We start from the raw sequence: 24,455 nt of genomic DNA, 5'->3' as shown, positions 1-24,455 counted from the left end.
TGATCTTGACCAAATTGTCAAAATTTATATGTGCCATTAATTTGTGCCATAACCACCTTTTAGTTGTCTCATCCAAAATTTATATGTCAATAGGATCTCTTCTTGCTATATCCAAAATTTTACAAAACATGCCTTTCCTGATTTCACATTACTTCGATTTGAATGACATCATGTTCCCTTAATCACACATCTATCCAACATTGAGAAAATTGTGATTCATATTTTCAACCAATAACGCATTCTTTTCTAATGCATCCCTGATTCCAAGAGTGACTGTACTTGTTACTATGACATCTGAAGCCTCGTCATTTACAAAAGACATTGTTCCATCCTTCATTTATTTCAAGGATATGAATTTATTTTTATCTGCAGTCATATGCATTGAGCAACAGATGTCAACATACCACATTCTTTTGTTTCTTTGAGCCTTAAGAGCAAGAGCACACCTTTCAGTCTTCTTTTTCCATATTTTTTCATTTCGATTTTGCGTGAACTCCTTTGGAGAGCTTCCAAGTCTCCAATCTTTAGCGAGGTGTCCAAAATTGTTAAATTTGTAACATTTTACATCATCTCTTAGATAATAAAATCTATTGATATCTTGGTGAGTTTTAGAATATCCATTTTTGAAAGATATCCTGGAATAATTTTCATACATGTGACATTCTATAGCTCTATATCCAAACCTTCAAGATGAGTAACAGTGACCATAAAATATAGGTTGATACCTAGGAGGAAATCTTCTTCAAGGAATTGTCTTCTAAGGTTCTTCCTGCGAGTCTTGATCTCTTGATCTAGATGGGGCATCACAAGGAACTAAAGCTAACCTCACTGGAAGATTACAGTACCATCAATCCAAATTTATACAGTGACAATGTTTGCATTTCAAATGTCCTAATAGCTCATAGAATGAGGGTTGTAGTAGTAAAGTTCCTCTTTTCTTCTAAGAAAACATGTGTAGTAACCATTGATGCAATAAACATGGGGAAACTGTGCAAGGAAATCTGGTATACGTATTCTTTTGCAACATGTTCTTATAGTTATGGTATTTGACTGGGGTGTTCACAAATCATGTTGGTATCTAAAGGTGGAAACAACGATACATTGTAAAGAACTGGGTAGAATTACCATTGATTTTTTCTATGGTATGGTCACATCACCCATACACAGTGGGGTCACAATTATTGTTATAGGCATGTCTGTATTGTAAAAATTTCTATTTTCCCACCCCGGTTTTCAGTTTCTCCTTATTTCTCCCATGTAGTTAAATGCCCATTCCCATAACCATACATTTAACAGACTGAAAAAAAAAAAAAAAATATTGCTGAAAACACAAATTTTGGAAATTTTTCAGAATGCTGGAAATTGCAGAATTAAAAATCAACAATTAAAAACAGCCATTAAAACACATTAAAACACTGATATTTTTGGTCAACTTGACACTGGAAAAACCCCCTACAACTCTTGGGGAAAACCAGTTTGAGAGCTCTTCTTTATTTATGAAAATTGTCTTTTTACAGTGATAATTATTCAACAAAAAATCAGCAAGCAAATTTACAACTTATCTCCTTTCCCGTGCCTCACAGCAATCTGGAAATTACAGCAAACAGGACAGCAATAAATGTTGTACGACCTTCGTTTTGTGTGCAGAAAAATCAGCAAACTGCTCCTCGATTTTTGTGCAAAAATCTGTCTTTCACTATGTTCTGAATCAGCTGTACAAATCTGCTCAACTGCTGCCTTGGAATGTGTGCCAAGCTGCTGTCTCCTTCTCCTCCCTGCTCAGAAATCTCTCTTGATCTCTTGCTCTCCTTCTCCCAATCTGCTCATGAAAGAAATGAAATGACCTTTTCCTCCTTTTCCTCCTTTAATATAACTCCAAGTGACTTTTGGGTGATCCAAGTGACTTTTGGATGATCTCTAAATCCAATGGCTGAAATAGATTTAGATCAATGGTTGAGATTAAATGCTCATTTAAATCTCACTTTCTATTTTTTAATTCACCTCACTTTAATAAAGACCCACTTAGTCATTTATTTCCAAAGTCACTTTTCCTTTCTAATTTTTCATTGACTTTATAAAAGTCACTTTAAAATTAGACTTAATAACTTTATCACTTAAAGTCACTTTTAAATTAGATTTAACTTTATAAAATTATAAAGTCACTTTAGGAGAAAATTTAAATTCTTTTGGACACTTTTCCCTAGGCCAAAGATCAAAGCCTAAGGGAACGACCTGTCCTCCGGTACCAAATTTCAACACTCCCTCTTACCGAGGAAGGTGTTCCTCACCAGACCCATCTTGTCTCTGAAGTAGACATGCTTGCCCCGTGGTAAGGCTTTGGTAAGGATATCTGCAGCCTGCTCATCAGTGGAAATATACTCAAGCTTCACAGCTCCCTTCTGAACATAGTCTCTGATGAAATGATATCTGATCCCGATATGCTTTGACCTGTCATGAAATACTGGATTCTCCGTGAGTTTAATGCAACTCTGATTATCACAGTAAATCACTGAAGGTCTCAACGGCTGACCAAATAAGCCAAACAACATCTTGCAAAGCCAGATAGCCTCACAACTAGCTAGACTGGCTGCCATATACTCTGCTTCCGCTGAACTCAGTGCTACTGACTGCTGCTTCCGGCTGAACCATGACACTACTGCTGAACCCAACCCAAAACAACACCCTGAAGTGCTCTTCCTATCAGAAGCACAACCTGCCCAATCAGAATCAGTGTATCCTGCCAATCTCACTCCATCTCCCTGCCTGTAGTCCAAACCATAATCCACTGTCCCCTGCAAGTACCGCAAAATGTGTTTTGCAGCCACCCAGTGAACCTTCCTAGGCTCACACATAAACTGACTCATCGTGTTGACTGCAAAACAGATATCTGGTCTAGTGTTGACCAAATACATCAAGGAACCAATCAGCTGCCTGTACAATGTGGGATCCACCAACTCGGAATCCGAAGCATGAAGCTTCTTCCAGTTGGTGCTCATCGGTGTCGACATGGGTCTACAATCCTCCATGTGGAATCTGCTAAGGATGTCCACAATATACTTCCCCTGCCCCAGGAAGAAATGCCCCTCCTCCTGCCACACCTCCAAACCCAAAAAGTAATGCATTAAGCCGATGTCCTTCATCTCAAACTCCGCCGCAAGATCTCTCTTGCAGTGCTCTATGAGTCTCTCTGCACCTGTAATGATCAAGTCATCCACATACAGCACCAGAATGAGAGGCTCCTCACCAATAACAATAAAGTAAAGGTTCGGATCTGCCTCACTCTTTGTGAAACCCATCCCCTGCAAGTATGCATCTATCCTGGAGTACCAAGCTTTGGGAGCTTGCTTCAGGCCATAAAGGGCCTTCTTCAATCTGCACACATGGGATTCCTTCCCATGCACCTCAAAGCCCTGTGGCTGCTCAATGCACACCTCCTCCTGTATGAAGCCATTGGGAAATGCGGTCTTCACATCCATCTGGTGGATCTTCCAACCCATCTCTGCTGCTATCGATATAATGGAGCGGATCGAAGTATATCGAGCCACGGGAGCGAAGGTCTCCTCATAATCAACTCCCTCTACCTGGGAGAACCCTCTAGCCACAAACCTCGCTTTGAATTTCTCAATGCTGCCATCTGCAGCATGATTTACCTTGTAAAGCCATCTGGAAGTAACCACGGATTTTCCCTCAGGCCTCGGCACCACCTCCCAAACATCATTCTTCATGAGAGAAGAATACTCCTCCTGCATGGCCTCTCTCCAGACCTGCTGGCTAGCTGCCTCCTCATAGCTAGAAGGCTCAGAGTCAAGGATGCTGGTAACCATCGCCATATAGCTACAAAACCTCTCAGGTGGTCTACTCTCTCTGACCGACCTCTTCAGCTTAGCAACAGATGTGGCATCTCTCAAGGTGTCCTGAAGCCACTTGGGCTTCCTCTTCCCTGAGCATGCTTCTCCCATAGGAGAATGAAACTCCTCCTCCTCATCACCATCAGTAGCCTGAACTCCTGACTGTCTGTCTGCTGTCCTCCTGCCTGCACCTGAACCTGTAGAAGCTGAGGTACCGTGTGAACTGTCCATCAGTGGAATCCATAGTGAACTACTCTGTGAACTTCTCTGCATGCTGCCCGGAGCACCACCCCTCTGGCTCGATGAGCCACTGCTCACTGACGGACCTGACATCCTCATAGATGTACCTCCTGATCCTTTTGATCCCTGCCCACTGGATCCCTGCGACTGACTCAATTGCTGCTGAGGGTCTGGCTGATCCAGATACTCTAACTCCCGTGACCTCCTAAAGGCCCTGTCCTCCTCGAACTTCACATCCCGTCTGACAACAACTCTCCTTTGTGCAGGAATGTAAATCCGAAAGGCCTTTGAGGTCTCACTGTAGCCCACAAAGATACCCTTCTCTGCGGTGGGCTCTAGTTTGGTCCTCTTCTCTTTGGGTATATAGGAGTATGTAATCCATCGAAATATATGAAGATGACCAATATCAGGCTTCTTCCCAGAGAAAGCCTCCTCCGGAGTCATGTGCCCCAAAGCACGATGTGGACTCCTGTTCTGCAAGTAAACAGCTGTGTTGCAGGCCTCTGCCCACAAGAACAATGGCAACCCCTGATCATGTATCATGGCTTTGGCAGCCTCTATGATGGATCTGTTCTTCCTCTCCGCAACCCCGTTCTATTGGGGGTTGTAAGGAACAATGAACTCCCTCCTAATGCCTGCCTCCGCACAATAGTCAACAAACTCTCCAAGGGTGTACTCTCCTCCATTGTCCGACCTCAAGGACTTGATCTTTCGACCTGTCTGAGTCTCCACAAGAGCTCTGAACTCCTGAAACCGCTTGAAGACCTCACTCTTGGTCTTCAAAAAATAAATCCATGTCCTCCTGGAGTGATCATCAATGAATAAAACATAGTACTCATATCCACTCAAGGAAACATGAGACATCCGACCGCTCACAACGGAATGAATCAAATCAAGTATCCCCGTCGCTCTACTGTCACTGCTGGGAAAAGGGGATTTGGCAAACTTGCCCATCGCACAACCTCTGCAAGTATCAAAGTGATTAGTAGTGAAATCTGGCACACCTGTAGTGATCTCCCGCAATGTCCTCAAGGCTCCATGATACATATGTCCAATCCTGCGGTGCCAAATCTCACATAGCTCAAAACTGCTAGCTCTGCTATCGGTACTACTGCTCAATGCCAAAAGGGGTTGGAATGCAAACTTGTACACCTTTGCATGGCGTACACCTATCACTCTAGCTGAATCCGCTGCAGCATCCCTGGGATACATCAACACCTATCCTCCCCTGAACAGTACCTCATATCCTCTGTCCTCCAAAGCTGAGACGGATATGAGGTTCTTCCTCATCCCTGGCACATAAAGAACCTATGACACCTTCAAGGGAGGTTTGGAGTCCCTCTGAAATGTCACGTCCCCACCTCGACTGCTCTAACAACTCTGTCATCACCGAGTACTACCTCAATATCAGTGCCACTCTCTGAAAGCTCTGAGAAGTACTCCTGAAATCCTGTCATGTGACGTGAAGCCCCACTGTCCACATACCAGATACCTGAAGATGCTCCACTAATCGAGGGAAAAGCATGCTGCCTCTGAACCTGTGTGGCAGGTGATCCTGCACTAGAGGACTCACACATAGTGAACGCAAACTCCCGGTCAAAACGACCTGCAAAGTCCTCAATGTCTGCTGAAGCTGCCACGTCCTGGTTCTTCCCCTTCTTCTTCTTCTTCTTCTCCGGACACACAACTGCATAGTGTCCCATCTTTTGACAATTCCAACACTTCACCTTGGAATAGTCCTTCTGTGAGTTACCCTGTTTACCTTTACCTTTGCCTTTGCCCCCACCACTGCTTGTGGAAGCCTGCTTCTTCCCTTTGCCTTTCTTGCCTCCTGCCACCAGTGCTACGTCCTCATCCTGCTCAACTGGCTTGCCTGCCCCAAGCTGTCCTTTCCTGATCTCTGTCTGAATACAATCATCCCAAAACCTCTCCCATGTGGGAAGGGTCTCACGTGCACAAACCCCATCAGCAAAGTTCAACCATGAACGGGGGAGGCCATTCACTCCAATACGCACCAACTCAGTGGATGGAATGGCCTCTCCAATCGCTGCCAACTCATCTCTCACATTGGTAATCTTTGTGAGATATCCAGCTGCACTATCATTCCCCATCTTAATGTTCTTCAGCTTCTCCTTCAAGACCATCTTCCGGTTCTCATTGGTACTCTGGTAGAGATTGGACAATGCTGTCCACATCTCATGGGCATTGCTCTTTCCTCTCACATGAGGAATGCAATGGTCTTTGATTCCGTCTAGAATCAACCTCTTACCCTTATTGTTCTTCTTTTTATACTCAGCCAACTGAGTAACATCAGTGGGCACAACAACAAGGTTCTGTACGGTATGCACCATGATATCCCAGACTTTTGCCTCCTCAAAGATACTTTGCATTCTCTCCTTCCAAACACTGTAATTTGTATGCCCATCCAACCTATCCTCCACCCTCAATCCCAATGACATCCTGCTCTCCTAAAACTGAAAAATAGCACTGCTGTAGTAAAGATAAAACTGTTGTTTATGAAAAAATCAGCTTGCTGGAATTTTCTGAGTGAAAAATCAGCAACTGTAATTTTTCCTTTTGCTGTCCCAAACTGCCCTTCAGCACTCAAGCTCTGATACCATGTAAAAATTTCTGTTTTCCCACCCCGGTTTTCAGTTTCTCCTTATTTCTCCCATGTAGTTAAATGCCCATTCCCATAACCATACATTTAACAGAATGAAAAAAATAAATATTGCTGAAAACACAAATTCTGGAAATTTTTCAGAATGCTGGAAATTGCATAATTAAAAATCAGCAATTAAAAATAGCCATTAAAACACATTAAAACACTGATGTTTTTGGTCAACTTGACCTTGGAAAAACCCCCTACAACTCTTGGGGAAAACCAGTTTGAGAGCTCTTCTTTATTTCTGAAAATTGTCTTTTTACAGTGAGAATTATTCAGCAAAAAATCAGCAAGCAAATTTACAACTTATCTCCTTTCCCGTGCCTCACAGCAATCTGGAAATTACAGCAAACAGGACAGCAATAAATGTTGTACGACCTCCGTTTTGTGTGCAAAAAAATCAGCAAACTGCTCCTCGATTTTTGTGCAAAAATCTGCCTTTCACTATGTGCTGAATCAGTTGTACAAATCTGCTCAACTTCTGCCTTGGAATGTGTGCCAAGCTGCTGTCTCCTTCTCCTCCCTGCTCAGAAATCTCTCTTGCTCTCTTGATCTCCTTCCCCCAATCTGCTCATGAAAGAAATGAAATGATCTTTTCCTCCATTTCCTCCTTTAATATAACTCCAAGTGACTTTTGGGTGATCCAAGTGACTTTTGGGTGATCTCTAAATCCAATGGCTGAAATAGATTTAGATCAATGGTTGAGATTAAATGCTCATTTAAATCTCACTTTCTATTTTTTAATTCAGCTCACTTTAATAAAGACCCACTTAGTCATCTATTTCCAAAGTCACTTTTCCTTTCTAATTTTTCATTGACTTTATAAAAGTCACTTTAAAATTAGACTTAATAACTTTATCACTTAAAGTCACTTTTAAATTAGATTTAACTTTATAAAATTATAAAGTCACTTTAGGAGAAAAATTAAATTCTTTTGGACACTTTTCCCTAGGCCAAAGATCAAAGCCTAAGGGAACCACCTGTCCTCCGGTACCAAATTTCAACATGTATGATAGTTTTTTGGTTTCATAATGACAGTAACCTTAGGGATAATGATGTATTGATGTATGGATGTTTATTGGTTTGACGAAGTGATGCATGGTTGAGTGATAACAGATTACGTGTAGAAAAATAACTTGTTTAGACAATGCAGTTGTGCTTAAGCATTACTCTGTAATTCATATTGTTAAAGGTTTCACTAGGGTTTGAAAGTGTAGGAAGCTTGATGATGGGGATGTAATCTTATGGATATGAAATTTATGACATGACAATATCCTTCATAACCATCACCATGATATATATATATATATATATATATATATATATATATATATATATATATATATATATATATATGACGTGTATGGGGTAACCTTATTATTCTGGAAGTTTCTTTGTTACATAACATCAAAATTACTCCATGATAGTAACCTTATATTATGATAGTGACCTTGACATTTTGATGATAGAGATGGCATGAATTGTGAGGACGGTACATTAGAGAAATTTTGAGGTAGAAAATGGAATTTAAAACAAAATTGTACAACCAACATCATCTTTATAAGAACCAACAGAATTTAAGATAATGATGTCAACCATGGGGGATGATTTATCATGTTTGAAGTAAAAAGGTAGAATGATAAAAAATAAATAAAAATGAAAAAAGGTATTGTGACAACTTTTATTATCAACGTTTCTCCTTACTATTTTACTCAAATTTTTGAGCAGGATCAGTCATTATATATATACATTTCTTATCCTAATATTATTATAACTTTAAATATTATTATTATTTTTAATTAAAAGTATTCCATGTTACATATCTATCATAATACATATGAATTATATATATATATATATATATATATATATAATTTTAAGTTGAAGACTGTAAAAATAAGGTATTGTAGTCCTAACATATGACAAAAATATTGATTTACATAAGACTTAATGGAGTCACTCTCTCCGAAATCAACATATATCCATCTTAACTTCGGATCTACCAAGGGCTATCATCGATTAAATGTCTTAACATACATTTTTTTTTTAAAATTCAAAACTTAAGGAAATGTTGCATGTCAATATATTCGATTCATATTGGATCTTGGTTAATTCAAAGTTAAGATGGATATATTTTGAGCAATACACTAATAAAATATGATATATATATATATATATATATATATATATATATATATATATATTTCACATCGAAATATTTTATTTATGGGTCACACTCTACATATTAAAATGTTAACACATTTCCTAATAATATTCGGTTCTAAAAGCATATATCTATACGACTCTCTCTATATAATTTTTTTTTATTATAAATATATTTTTAAATTCTTACTATATATAGATTTTATAGGTATCTAGAATGTTATATGTCAACTCCATATTAAAAAATTAATTAATTATAACCCTATGTAAAAATACATTTTAATGGGATAAGAACCCTCTCTTTATATATATATATATATATATATATATATATATATATATATATATATATATATATATATATAATCCATAATTATTTTTTTAACTAATGAAATGTTGATTATGAGATTAATAACATCATTAAGTTATGATGGATGGTTTGAACCATCTAATGTAGTTGATCCTCAGGACAAAGGTGAGAAAATTCTATTCAAAAGTTTAAATAGTAAAGATGCATCTAGTTCGAGATTCGTATATATCTATATATATATATATATATATATATATATATATATATATATATATATATATATATATATATCTATACATTGTACAACATGTGAATACATACCAAAATCATATTTCGAAGTAGAAAACATATACCCATAGAACACATTCTCTCTATAAAATTATTCTTGTTATAAATAACCTTTTAAATGTTACATATATTTTTTGTTATTAATATTTAAAATGTTACTTGTCAACTCCGTATTAAAAAATGAATAAATTATAAATATATCTATCAACCTATTAATGCTCGATTACTCTATCTCTATATAAGGTGGATATAAAATTAAGATAAAAATTGAAGTATTTTAGTTATGACCGATATCGATTTTTTTGTTGTTATTACTATTTTTTAATTTGCTATTGTAAGGATTATTTTATTATTTTTAAATGTGATGTTACCTCAACGTATCCCCATATTAGACTATAGAGCTTCACATTCACATTTCTCATTATATATCCAATAGAGATCCATCTTAACTTTGTATCTACCAAACAACGAGACGGATTTAATCTTTCGAGATGCAAATATTGAATCTTTCGAGATGCAAAGCTCCTTTTGACATTAGAACTTGTAAAAAAATTTACAACTCCAAATATTTGATTTCTATCTACTCTTGGTAGATCTTAAGCTAAGATGGAACTATGCAAGTTTTGAGTAACATATTAATATATGTTTTAGCTTTCTCTATATAGTAATATTTAAATTTTTTTCTTGTTATTAGTTTTTAAAAAATATTATATATGAACTTCATATTAATAGATTGGACATCTTCTTCATATTTAGAAAGTGAAAATACAAAAAAACTTTAATTTAAATTATTTTTTTCTATATATAAAGTGATATAAAAATATGTTTTTTCCCTCAAGGAAAAATGACAATTTTATTGAAAAGAAAAAAATTACATTTTATAGATGCTAAAAATCATTCGAGTAGACTAGCCTTACCTGGTAAATAAAAAAGAAAACAAAGAGATAAGACTAAACTATTCTTTTCTACTCTTCTTTTTCTCGATTTTTCGTCAACCACGAGTGTTGAGAGTGGAAGATACAGTGCCCATTTGATTCTCTTATTTATTTATAGAAGTTTATTTATTAGAATTCCAGCTCTCTAATGCATGAATTCTTTTGGTGTTGCTTGCTTCTTTTTTAGGGTTAGCCTTTTAGATATGCTATTGATGAATTGTGGCAATTGTTATTTTAGACAAAGTTGGAACCATCACAACTACCTTCTCCACCCTTCTCTTCTCTATAATTTCTTGGGAATTCTGATCAACAATATTTGTACTATTCTTGGGGGTTACTTCTTCCTTTGATTCATCATTCTGTGAATCTCATAACTGACATCCCTTTGCCTTTCAGTCTTGTCTATTTTTCCTTTTGGGGTCTTTCTTTGCCTAAGGACACAAGTTTTGAAGAAGCCTAGTTTGAAGACAAATACGACATATGAATGTCGTATTTTCACAATCTATAGAATGAGACCATACAAATTCTTATGGACAATAATAATTTGATCAAGTAAACCTTTATTAAGGTCTACCTATACACAAATCCTTCCAAAAGTGAAATTCCTTTTGTGACTCTATCCGCATCCACCTTTACGAACTTTCCCAAAGAATTGTTGATTCCTTCTAATGCTTCATGATGCAAAAAAAGTGTAGGGGGGGTTATGTAACCTAACCCATACAGTAATTTTTGATATCATCATGGTATTTACATCAAATAAAAAAAACCATGGGATCATAAAAATATCCACACTACCCCAAAACCATCATCCTTCTTTTAAAATGTAATCCAAATCTTTTATTTTATCAAATTTGACATTAGAAAATTCCCCTCACGCATAAGTAAATATCATAATTTTTAATCCAAGTGGAAAATATCCAATTATGTAAATCCTCCTTCTTGGGTCAGAAACTGTTAAATCTATAACTGCTTTGGAATGAAATTTAGAGTATTTCTCATTCACCTTTGGAAGGTTTATTATCATGGTAGTTGATTCATTTGTTCCACAATATAGGGACCACAAATGTTGGGGATATGAACAATAATTTTGTTTCTTTCAAACCTTCCTTTTACCACATCCTTGAAAGATGATCGACCTTTAAGGTTTAGGGTTACTCGATCTAAGACATATTCCACATAACCTTAGGTTAAATATGATATAAGAGTCACATTGAATACCATAATCTTGCAATTTGGAATCATCCTACATTGATTTCCCTACATAAATCATACTTTGAAATTTTCCTCAATTACCCTTGTTCTGTTAGGGCCATCAAGGTCCTAGAGATCCACCACTAGAATTCTCTCCGAGTAAGACACCTCACAAAAATGGGGGTGTTCAATGAGAGGCAAGATATATTTACCCTCCACCTCACTTATTTTCACTCCATTGGACAATAGTTTTTCTATAATGACACTGAGGTCGCTCTAAACGTCTCTTGATTTATATCACATTTCTCTGAACCGTTGCATAGAAGAAGATGTTTTGAATTTGCTTCTTCTAAGAAATAAATTTTATTACACTACATGGAATGGAAGTACAAGAGCATTGTTATTTAGTGCACAATTATTATTATATTACAACATATATTTTACAACCCACATTTTATATAAAAATTTGTGGGTTAATTTTATTTCATTTTAAGGAGTTAGTTTTTTATTTCATTTTTTTTGCTATGTTATTTTTAAATTTTAATAGGAGGGAGATATGTAATATATTTTTTGTTTGTTAAAATATAGGATATATGTAATTTTTTCATTGTTTAATAATGAAAGGTGATTAATGTAATATTAATAATAAAAAATTGTGAGTTTGACTTGGATAAATTTGATTTCTTTAAGCACTTAAGATGGATCTTTTATATTAAGTTGTGAAAGATATTTTTGAATATTAAAATATTTTAGTATTTATAAATTTTAATATTTATAAATTTTTTATAAATATTTTTATATTTAAAAAATATTTTAATATTCAAAAACAATTTTCGCAATGTATCCATCGTAAGTGCTTCAAGGGATGCACCTCTGTCTAAAGCTTTGATAGATTTGGACTTAATGGATTTAGGTTGGTTAATATTCTGTATTATATTATTACATTAAATTAAGACTAAGATGACTAAATATTTGTTAAATCCCTCTCAATTGCACCTACGAACATTACTTGCCTAGGAATAATGTGTTACTTCCTAACTTGATAAGTAAATGGAAAAAATAAGGAAATTCTTCTAAACATGTAACAAGACATAAAATATAGAATTATGGTTTACCCAAACGTGAGATGAGAGTCACAATATTATAAGTGGATCACATACAGCACATATCTTATTATTATAAGAGGATGGAAAAAAATAAGGAAAAGAAGGAAATTATTTAGAAATATTTAGACACTCACTTTCATCCACTTAAATACCCACCTTTAATTGCCATTTATATATGCTTCTTCATTATTTATTGGTAGAGCTTAGTAACTTATTTATGTAGCGTCATAAAAACCAAGAGAGTGAAAGGGTGAACGTGCTTTTAGAGTAATTGTAAATATACAGAGCTAGAGCTCAATAACATATTTTTGTTGTGGTAAAAAAAACCAAGAGAGTGAAAGGGTGAACTTGCTTTTCGAGTAATTGTAATTATATTTTAATGGTATATTTTTATCTATTTTTTGCTATTAAAAGTGGGGTTTTTTCTAATGGAAAATTACATAACTGGAGAATTCATATTTATTTTTATATCTAAACATTCTTTAAGGTGTTTAAAGCCTCGAAATAAATGTAAATCATGTTATAGGTTTTTAGTTGTTACATGGTATTTGAGAATAATAAAATATAACATTAAAATCCAATATAGGTATTAATATGAAAAATAATAGATGTACATATGCGTGTTTCAAAAACTTAAAGGGATATCTCGACATTGTTTTGAAAGATTGTATTGTTAATACATAAAAGGATGTATCTAGATGTTTTAGTTTGTATCTTGTTATATTTAGTTATCTTGTTTCTTGATCTTTCTATAAATAAATGGTGCGAAATATTTTGAAATGTCCAACAGTTCTTCCATTAGGTTTTCAATAGATGGACATTGGGTGTACTGTTAAGGCACTTCTTGATGTTAAGTCACTACTTAACTCTCATTGGGTGTATCGTTAAGCCACTCTTTGATCTCAAGGTTACTAGCTTAAAACCTATGGGTAGTAAAATCTATCTAGTTATGTTGTGAATGTACTTAATCTATAGATATATTTAATGTTAAAAAAATATAGCAAGAAAAGCTGAATTTGAATTTAGCCTTAGTCAAATTGAGTAAATCGAATTTCCACATCAACAAGACAATGTCGAGGTGGTTAACTAGTGTGACATGGATCTTGTACTCAGTTAGCTAATAAAATTTGAGTTAGAGGGTTTGGAGTTCACATATGCATTTGTTATTGCTAACTTTTAGCAATCCAATTTAGTTATTTTTAGTTGCATTTAGTTAACTGGCCTCTAACTATTTATAGAGTGAGTTGAAGGTTAGTTGTGCAATGGGAAAATAGTCTAACTCAGATATATGTCATTCAGCTGATATAACAACCCAAAATAGCTAGTGCATGCAAATAATTCAAGTTCCTCAGTTGAAGTGGAGATGACAAGGAAGTGTAACATGAGTGTGGACGAGTTTTGAGTGTATAGGTATTGGATGAGTCAGAAGATCAATCCTTAGGAATTGCAAAATCAATTTGGAGGAAATTATTATTTTTGGGGCGCTAATTTCCTCAAGACTTTTGTGAGGAAATAGGAGGCTTGATGAGAAAATAATTGGCTAAGTGTTGGCCAAAGTTTCTCATTGACAAGAGAGAACATTTATTCTTTTGTAGCTTTGAGCTCAAGGATGAAGCTTGTAATTGAAATAGTTTCTCTATTCAACTGATTAACGCAAAGAGGCTTAAGGGGTTTTTCCTACTTGGGTGTCCCTAGAAATCATTGTTTATTTGTTGTTTTTGTTATTTCATGTCTATGCTTGTTGTTCTAAATTGCGGTTTACATTCTACATATCAATATAGTAGAATGATGTCTCTTGTTTTTCAATTTGAAATCTTAAGAAGTTGCAATTTCTATCAAATTTCTACATGTTATCAGAACCCTAAAATCACATTAGAACCAGTATTTCGAACTTATCTCTTAGGAATCTTATTTAGTAGCCTCAATGCAACAAGTTTTCTTCAAGATTGGGAGAATGTCTTTCAATGGGGTGAGATTGGAGTATGCCTTGGAAGGTACCTCAAATTCCATAGTCTGGAAGAATCAAATGAAATCAGTGTATTATGAAAATGGTGTGTTAGAATATGTTAAAACTAACATTGCAAAACCACAACAGTCTGAGGCACAATAATTATCCCAATGGAAGAAGGCAAATGGCACGAGAATTGTATTGGAAGGTGTGAGAGATCATGTGATCTCAAATTTCCATCAAAAAGAGACACCATTTTTTATGTGGAAGACACAGACTCAGCTATTAAAAAATAGAAGTGACCATAGAAAATTGGCCCTGAAAGACAAACTTCGAAACATAAGAATGAAAAAGAATGATAATATTCCACAATATCTCTCTAGGTTATCTCAAGTTTGTGATGAGATTGGAGAGGTTGGGGTGAATTTTGCAGAAGATGGCTTCATGAGCCTAGATCTTCTAGGCCTTCCAAAATCTCATCACATTTACCAGGACTGTGTGAACGGAAGGGAAAAATTACTTAATTGGGAAAGGTTGTGGTATTATTTGGCTCAAAAAGAGTTCCGGAGAAATAACAGAAATGGAACATCATCCAAAGTTGAGGATAAAGTTAAATTTTCCTTGGTTGGAAAGGGGAAGAATGTTAAAGGGAAGAAGACTGAGAAAAAACCCGAATCCAATCAAAATAATGGCAAGAAGAAATACTTGAGCAAGATAAAATGCTCCCACTACCATGAATTCGGGCACTATGCAAGAAAATGTTTGCACAAGAAGTCTACCAAGAAGCCTTGAGGAGGAGAAGGAGGTGAAGCATTAGGTTCATAATTGAAATTCGACTTCACCCTAATAGCATGCATGTCCAACACTATTATTGGGAGTGTTTGTTACCTTCATTCTGGTGCCTCGTTCCATATGATACAGTGCAAGGAGTTTTTAGGAGCCTCGCAGAGAAGGAGCTCCAAATGCATATCAAAATGGGGCATGATGGGAGTTACAATGCTATCATAATTGGTATTGTCACCTTTGATAGGGATAAAACTTCTCCCCCTTGCCTCAAAGATGTTATATTTGAACCTTAGCTAAAGAAGAACCTGATATTTGTAACAATATTTTAGGATCGTGGCTTTGATGTTATTTTTAGTAAAAGGAAAGACTTTGTGAGACACGTAGCTACTAGGAAAGTAAAGAAAATCGAGGTTCGAGTGAAGAATCTATACAAACTTGACGAGGGAGATTGCACTGCATTGAGAAATAAGGTTGAAAAGGTGCAAACTTGAGATGTTGGAGAACTCTAGCACAAGATATTCGGCCATCTACTGATTGAAATATGGATTAGGGGCAAAAATTAGCTCAAATTTGAAAGTTCTCAAAATCAATATATTCCTAAGTGACCACATTCGTCTCAATGATACGATCCTAATGCAATTTGTTTCACTCAAAATGGAGTTCGTATGAGGAATTTAGAGTGCGCTGACCGTTTCACCAAACAAACAAAAAAATGCAAGTACTACCCAGTCAACAGTCCATACTACTGACATGGAAGGTGATTGTGCAGGTCAAAGGTGGCCAACACCCAATGAGGGCTCACAACGTGTCACCTTGTGCTTGGTTTCCAGTTGGGTGATGTGGTGGAATTCTATTGGTTTTGGATGGGAAAATGAGAGGTCGCCACGTGGAAAGCTCGGAGGCAGCCACGTGGCACCTCCCAAATGGCCGAATAGTGTAAATGTGTTTTGGGAAAATTTTTAGTAGTAGTTGTTAGGGTCCTATAATAATAGGATTCATAATTTCGAATTGGCTATGGATAGTCTTGTAATATTGTAAATACTTTTTCTTTCAGCAAAATGTTTTCCATATTAAAAATTAAAAAGTGTAAAGAGGGTATGTCCTAAAAGAAATATCAAAGGAAAAAGAGAATAAGAAAAGGTCAAGAAAATGAAAAAAATATGAACCGCAAACAAAAACAGATCATGAAAGTGTGAAAATTCAAGTGCCACTACTTTTTACTTTAGTGGAAAAATAATACTTGTCTGCAACTTTTCATAAATGCCACATCCCAGGATAGTCAGAAAGTTTAATCTTGATGAGTTCAAGTGGTCCGCGGTTCGACCCTACACACCCGTCACTACGCGCACTTACCCGTACCTTGCAGCCTGAGATGTTGCCTTCGCGCATCCCTACTCAAGGGTCGAATTCTGTTATTACCCAAGTTTTTACTAGTATTCCTCTATTAGTTGATTAACTTAGCCTACTTGCATGCTTTAAGTTATACTTAGAAATATAAATCATTCATACAAGTGCATGCAGTAAATAAATAGTATAATTGCAATTTATATCAAACATGTAATAACTCAATAATAGATACATATAATTGGGATAAAACTTCTCTTTATTATTCTCTTCTTCCATTACAGACTCGACTCTACCTTGTGCACTTAGCTACAGGGGTCTGCGCACTTAGCTATGGACTACTAGGCCTATGTGCACTCAGCTGCAGAGCCTTCTCCTACCCTACAACCGAGGACACACTTAGGTACTTAGACTCTTTCTCCTCACCTCTACTCTTAGATCTATTACTTCGCTACTTTTACACTTAGAGGCTTGCTCTATTTATACAATCCCATGGCTTGTGGACCATGTGTAGATTACATTTAGAAGAATAGGGTAGACTATCCTGTGACTCTACCATAAATTTGGTGCTCCGCGCCCACAATTCGTGGAGATTTTACAACAAGATTAGATCAAAACTTGGGCTTTGAGCCCCAAAACATACCTTGGGGGGATTCCATGCCCAACACATTATTTGGTCTTCCTTTCCATAGTTCATATGGAGTCATGTTACAGTTTTTCGTAACCAAGCCTCTGTTTAAGATGAATATGAAAGTATCAATTGCTTGAAACAAGAATTTATCATCTTAGTTTGATTCCTTTAACATCGTTCTGGCCATTTCATGTATGGTTTTGTTTTTCCTTTCAGCAACTCCATTCTGTTGCGGTGTTCTGGCTGTTGAGAAATCTCTTTTTATTACATTTTCTTCAGAGTATTGTTGAAATTCTTTGGATGAGAATTCTCCTCCATTATCTGATCTCATACATTTGATCTCGAAATTAGTTTCATTTTCGACCTATTCCTTGTCGCAATTTTGGAACACTCGAGTGCCTCAGACTTTTTCTTCAGGAAACCAACGACTGTCATTCTGGTGTAATCATCTAGCATTAGCATAAAATATAATTCATCGTCTAAGACATTTTTTCTCATAGGAACACATAGATCAATATGTATTAATTCTAATGGACATGACGCAAAGTGTTCCTTTGTCTTGAACTCAATTTTCTTTTGTTTTGTGTATCGACAAGATTCACATGTCGTATTGGAAGGATTCAAAATTTTTGACATGTCTCTAACTGCTTCCTTTTTGTTGATCTTCACCAAATTGTCAAAATTTATATGTGCCATTAATTTGCGACATAATGAGATCCCACCTCCTTTTGCCAAGAAACACCCTTTAGGTGTCTCATCCAAAATGTATATGTCATTTGGATCTCTTCTTGATATAGGCACACTTTTACCAAACTTTCCTTTCCTGATTTCACATTTCTTTAAGTTGAATAGCATCGTGTTCCCTTAATCACACATCTATCCAATATTGGGAAAATTGTGATTCATATTTTAAACCAATAACACATACTTTTCTAATGCATCCTTGATTCCAAGAGTGATTGTACTTGTTACTATGATGTTTGAAGCCTCGTCATTTATAAAAGACATTGTTCCATCCTTCATTTATTTCAAGGATACGAATTTATTTTTATTTGTAGTCATATGCATTGAGCAATAGATGTCAACATACCACATGTTTTTGTTACTTTGAGCCTTGAGAGCAAGCACACCTTTTAGTCTTCTTTTTCCATATTTTTTCATTTCAATTTTGCGTGAACTCTTTTGGAGAGCTTCCAAGTCTGCAATCTTTAGTGAGGCATCCAAAATTGTTACATTTGTAACATTTGACATCATCTCTGAGGTAATAAAATCTGTTGATATCCTGCTGAGTTTTAGAATATCCATTTTTGAAAGATATGCTGGAATAATCTTCATACATGTGACATTCTACACCTCTATATACAAACCTTCCACATGAATAACAGTGACCATAAAAGATAGGTTGATACCTAGGAGGAAATATTCTTTGAGGAATTGTCTTCCAAGGTTCTTCCTACGAGTCTTGATCTCTTGATCTAGATCAGGGATCACAAGGAACTAAAGCTAACCTCACTAGAAGATTATAGTACCATCAATCCAAATTTATACAATGACAATGTTTGAATTTCAAATGTTCTAATAGCTCTTAGAGTAAGGGTTGTAGCAGTATAGTTCCTATTTTCTTCTAAGAAAACATGTGTATTAACCATTGATGCAATAAACATGGGGAAAATGTGCAAGGAAATCTGGTATAAGTATTTTTTGCAACATGTTCTTATAGTTAGGGTGTTTGACTGGTGTGTTCATGAATCATGTTGGTATCTGAAGGTGGAGACAACAATACATTGTAAAGCACTGGGTAGAATTACCACTGATTTTTTCTATGGTGGTATGGTCACATCACCCATACACAGTGGGATCACAGTTATTGTTATAGGCATGTCTATATGATAGTTGTTTGATTTCATAATGATAGTAACCTTAGGGATAATGATGTATTGATGTATGGATGTTCATTGGTTTGACAAAGTGATGCATGGTTGAGTGATAAAAGATTACATGTAGAAAAATAACTTGTTTAAACAATGACATGACAGTAGCTTTCATAACCATCACATTGATATGTATATATATATATATATATATGAGAGTGTGACCATGATGTATATGGAGTAACCTTTATGACGGATGGTACTTAACTTATTATTCTGGAAGTTCCTTTGTTACATAACAACAACCTTACTGCATTATAGTATCCTGATATTATGATAGTGACCTTGACATTGAGATGGCAGAGATCAAGTGAACTGTGAGGACGATACATTATAGAAATTTCGAGGTAGAAAATGGACTTTAAAACAAAAATGTACAACCAACATCCGCATTATAAGAACCAATGGAATTTAAGATAATGATGTCAACCATGGGGGATGATTTATCATGTTTGGAGTAAAAAGGTAGAATGATAAGAAACAAAAAAAAACTGAAAAAAGTTATTGTTTCAACTTTTATTATCAACCTTTCTCCTTAAAATTTTACTCAAATTTTGCTCGGGATCATTTGCTGGATGTAGAATTTAATTTTTCATCGAAGGAGTAACCATGTTGAATATTTTCGATGGATCCCACTAAAAAAAATGAGAAATACATGAAAATTGTTATTGAAATCATTTTTCATTTTTTTGTGTAGTGGAATTCATCGAAAGTAATCAAAATGGTTACTCCTTTAACACAAAATTAAATTATGCATCCAATGAGTGCCCCCACTTGAAATTTGGATAAAATCGTAGGAAGATAAGTTGAAAATACATGTTGAAAAAGTAGTTTTCTCTTTTTTCAATCCAAAATTTGATGACATAATTTAATATAATTTTATTATTTCAACTATTATTTTAGAATTTTCCTTAGGAGGCTCATTTTATACCTCAAATTTTCTCTCATGCTTGGTTGATTTGGGTTTGTTAGAAGCAACAATGGGAGCAATGAGTGACACTAGTAGAAACAGTGACAACAATATCAACAATGGTAATAAGATAGTAGTATCAATAGTGGATAGTTGGAGCAGTAGTAGTACCAGTGGATAGTTGGAGCAGTGGAAGTTGTAGCAACAGTAGCAGCAGTGAGCAGTAGTACAACATAGGAAACAATGGACAATAACATCAATGCATAGTAGGAGTAGCGATTGTGGAAAGTAGTAGAAATGGACAATAGTGGTAGAGTTAATGCAGTAGGAGGGGTGGAACTTGTGATATAAAGATGATTATAGTTGGTTCATTTTCCCTATTATAGGAGACCAAACTTTCTTAGGAAGAAAATTATTCCTTCCATCCTTGCTAGTAAAACCCCTTGGGGAGTCTTGTACTTATTTCTAGTTTAAATGGTAAATTTGTATGTACATCATACATAAAAAATCACTTGGTTTAGACGTAATTATTGTGTGTTTATCATTTGATTTTATGACGTTTATGTGTTTATGTTAATGCTTTGAATATTTAAGAATAATATAATGAATTGTGTAAAAGAACAAAAATACTTATTCACCCCCTGTCAATATTTCTAACATTTTGGGGGGTAGTAACCATTAGTAAGTGTACACATTTATAGTTTCACTGATATAGAAGTGTTGAGTAAAACATAAATACTGGTTGGAAGTAACTAACGATAAATATGTTATTTACCTAAGTATGAACTATTGTCAAGGATTTTATTTTTTGATGGTTTTTCCTATAAAGGATAAGAATCAAAATTCAATAAACAAACATAACTCCAAACTTTGAGGTGATCTCAAAAGTTGCTATTAATTTTAGTTCAACAATTATAAAAAAAAATATGAATTTATGAATGAATTATTTCTTGAGATTTATTATTTATATTATCATGGCAGTAATCGTATAATTAAGGAATGTGTTATTGTTTTTTACTTTAATAAATACATAATAATTTAAATCTATCTATATTTTTTGGAAAAAAAAATTAATGTGTCCACATCTAAATGTTTACACTCATTCATAAACACTACAACATCTCCTCCATATGATATATATATATATATATATATATATATACTATATATTGTTAAGATAAAATTTATTTTACATCCACACTTGTCAAATACCAAATCAAAAAACATTAAATTTTACTAATTATTATTATTATTATTAAGTCGTATATAAAAATAAATGATTAAAATCCAAGTACATATCTTATAAAATTTAAATTTTATCTATATTCTTCAATAATTTTATTTTATAACTCATTAATAATTCAATTATTTTTATATACATTTCTTATCCTAATACTATTATAACTTTAAAAACTATTATTATTTTAATTACAAGTATTCCATGCTACATATTTATCATAATCCATAATATATATATATATATATATATATATATATATATATATATATATATATATATATATATATATATATATATATATATATATATATCACATAGAAATAGTTTATTTATGGGTCACACTCTACATACTAAAATCTTAATACATGCCCTAATAATATTTGGTAATAAAAGCATATATCCATAGGACTCTCTCTATATAAAATTATTTTTATTATAAATATATTTCTAAATTCTCTCTATATATAGATTTTATAGATATCTAGAATGTTTTTTTTTCCCGTAGAAAAAGTCGTAATTTCTATTAATCAAAGAGAAATTACATTCTGTAGATGTTGAGCATATTCATACTAAGGCAGTTTGCCTCTCAAAATACTTTTAACAAAAGGAACTGTTCATTGTTTCAGACAACTAAAAAACCAGATAAGCTAGACAATAGTTACTTCTCTCACCAAACTGTTTGTCCACACAGGGAGTTTGGAGAGGTATATATCCAAAATAATAAACTAGCAAAAAATATTTGCATAAGATTTCCATTGTTTCGGTCATCACTGTGCAGCTGTAGCTTGCTGCCCGAAATAAACATAAAATAGCTGTGTTTTACCACCATAGTCCATAACAGAAATATATATCAACATGTAAACAAAAAACCAGTAAAAACTGAGCATGTTGGGACCCCTTTCAGATGAGATCATCCCTTTGAGCGTGATAGTCATCAAAGGGTCTGTGATAGTGCTGAAAGAAGGTGCCATCCAGATCTTCTTGTATTAACCAGTCCTCTTCTTGCCTCTGCGCTGCTTGCTTGGATAGGTAGTCCGCCCGAGTGTTGCGCTCCCTGTATATATGGCGACAATCAATTTTTTCAAAAGCATTTGTTAGTCTGAGTGCCTCATCCAGGATGTGTCTCAAAGAGAAAGCAGTGAAAGATGTTTTTCTGGTGAGCCAATTGCATACAATCATTGAAACTCCAAACAGTTGTAATTTTGTACAGCCCTTCTCAAGTGCAAAAGATATGAGGTGTTTGGCAGTAGTGAGCTCCGCAAAGTTATTAGTGCCTCTGCCCAGGGGAATTTGGAGAGAGAAAGAGTGATTTTCTCGCAAGTAAAGGAGGCCTCCCCCACACAGCCTTCCTCTTGGGCTGAGCCATCAAAATATGCCCAGGGGAAAGATTTGTCTATGAATTCTGGGGTGATGGACCGAGAGGGAGCTGATGGAGGATCATCAGGAATGAGAGCAAGGTCTACTATAATGTGGGCAATGGTGACAGGCCAATGGGGAATCTTTTGGTCGAAAATTGTTCGGTTTCTTGCAATCCAGATGGACCAACACATGAGGAGAGGAATGTTCTTGTCTTTTCCAGAGTGCTGTACCAGCCAGTTGCTCCATGCCTCAGTGATAGATTGCCCACGCCAATGGTGGAGGGAAGGGGAGCGTAAAGAGAGAAGTGACCATAGGTCTTGTATTGCCGGGCAGGTAAGAAAAAGGTGTTCCGTATCTTCCTCATTACTTCTGCAAAGATGGCACCAGAAGGGTCCATGGAAGGATCTTTTTTTCAAATTTGCCCCAGTGGGAATCTTGTTGGAGAGAATAGCCCACATAAGAAGCCGCGTTCTAGGGGCTGCTTTTAGATGCCAAATTGTTTTCCACCACTGCTGAGAGTTGTCTGGCTGGTGATTTTGCATAAGCTGCATGTAACCCTCCTTTGGGGAGTATGTACCAGATTTAGCTAGGGCCCAGACTATCTCATCTTCTCCCTCCGATATTCTGATGTGAGCTTGTGAGAGAGCCTCAGTGTATGATGCCCATTCTTGTCTCCATTGTTCCGGAATGTGGAGGTCTTGTGAAGTCCTCCAGGCCTGATGGAGGAAACTGGAATTTCCTTGGTCAGCAATGTGAGCAATAAGCGTGGCGCCTTGATCCCTTAGGTGTGTTAGGAGCTGCTCTGATAGTCTTTGCATGTTTCCACAACCAATCCAGGGGTCGACGCCAATGCGGACAGAGTTCCCCTGTTTTATTCTCCATGTCAGTCCCTCCCGAATAAGGGGAAGAGAATTTAGGACAGCTTTCCAGATGATGGAGTGACTACCACTTCCCCTGTGTTCCCTTCGAATCCAGCTGAAGATGCTTTCCGGAGCAATATATTTTTCCATAACTACTTTCTGCCAGAGACTATTTGATGTGAGGAGTTGCCATCCCATTTTTGCAGCAAGAGCATTTGCAAATAAATCTAATCTCTTAATTCCCCATCCTCCCCATTTTTTTGGTTTTGCTATGGTGTCCCATTTGACCCAGGCAAAGAGATTCCCTTGATTTGATCCCTTCCATAAGAATCTGCAGCAAATTTTTTGTAGCCTAGATAAGATCCCTCTTGGTATCCACGCCAGGGACATCCAGTACACTGGCGTTGCTTCCAGCACAACTTTGATTAGAGTGAGTCTGCCTGCCCTTGTGAGGTATCTGTTATACCAGACATTGATCCTTTTCTCCACTTTAGATATTAACCAAATCCAATCTGCAATTCTATAACCTCCATGTTTTATTCTGAAGCCAAGATACTTCAGCCCTTCCTCCATAGGGTGAATCTGAAATGGAAAGCGATTGTTTATGTAGATGACTTCTTGTGGGGAGCAATTAATCGCTGTAAGGGTGGATTTTTGTACATTTATTACCATTCCAGTTGCTTTCTGAAAGAGATCAAAA

This window comes from Pinus tabuliformis, chromosome 9 (assembly GCF_031772625.1).
Source record: "Pinus tabuliformis cultivar Carrire ecotype Pingquan chromosome 9, CPIR1, whole genome shotgun sequence".
In the NCBI taxonomy this organism is placed as follows: domain Eukaryota; kingdom Viridiplantae; phylum Streptophyta; class Pinopsida; order Pinales; family Pinaceae; genus Pinus; species Pinus tabuliformis.
Note: the sequence above shows the minus strand (reverse complement) of the source record.